Here is a 715-nt window from a genome sequence, read left to right on the forward strand (position 1 = left end):
CCACCTCCAGCTCAGTCCGGAGGAAAGCCACATGGAGCATTCAGCACGAGGAGAAGGGGAAAGCCCAGCCCAGGCATAGCGTGCTGCCATGGAGTGTCAGCACAGATTGTGGGGGCACCATAACACCCCTGGGAAAATTACTTCCAGGAACTGAGTAATCCAGAGGCCAGGTCACCAACTCTTTCCTCTCCAAACAGCTTGTGGCTGCAGGCATCTGTCGCACAGATGAACACCTCTTGCAAGGCTGCTTTCCCAATGCGGAATTCCCAGTTATCCCAGGCCACGAAGGAGCTGGAATCGTGGAAAGCATTGGAGAAGGAGTGACCACGGTGAAACCAGGTAACTGGCACACACAGAAACACATGCCCAGGATTCAGCTCTCCAACAGGCAGCACCCTCAGGGTCTGCCTGGAGAGGGGCACCTAACAAGGGATGTGTGTTCTTCCAGGTGACAAAGTCATTCCCATTTGCGTCCCTCAGTGTGGGGAATGCAGCTTCTGTTTGAATCCTGAATCCAATTACTGCCTGAAATCCCAGTGAGTTTGCTTCACCTTCCCCTACACCTCCATGGGGTTGGTTGTCTGACAACAAGTCTGACACCCCCATCAGTGCTTTAGTCAATGAAATACAAATGATTGCACCTCCCTACAGTATCTCTGAACCACAACACCTGATGCCTGACAAGACCACCCGGTTCACTTGCAAAGGGAAGCAG

General features: G+C 52.7%; 1 long non-coding RNA gene across 1 annotated transcript; it reads left to right on the plus strand.

The window, feature by feature from the left end:
- The first annotated feature begins 175 nt into the window (after positions 1-175).
- On the plus strand, positions 176-715 carry LOC113979230. Its single transcript, XR_003537753.1, has 3 exons — positions 176-339; positions 449-536; positions 652-715. It is a non-coding gene; the product is annotated as an uncharacterized LOC113979230 (long non-coding RNA).

Source organism: Neopelma chrysocephalum, unplaced genomic scaffold (assembly GCF_003984885.1).
Source record: "Neopelma chrysocephalum unplaced genomic scaffold, ASM398488v2 Primary Assembly neopelma1_63088, whole genome shotgun sequence".
Classification (NCBI taxonomy): Eukaryota; Metazoa; Chordata; class Aves; order Passeriformes; family Pipridae; genus Neopelma; species Neopelma chrysocephalum.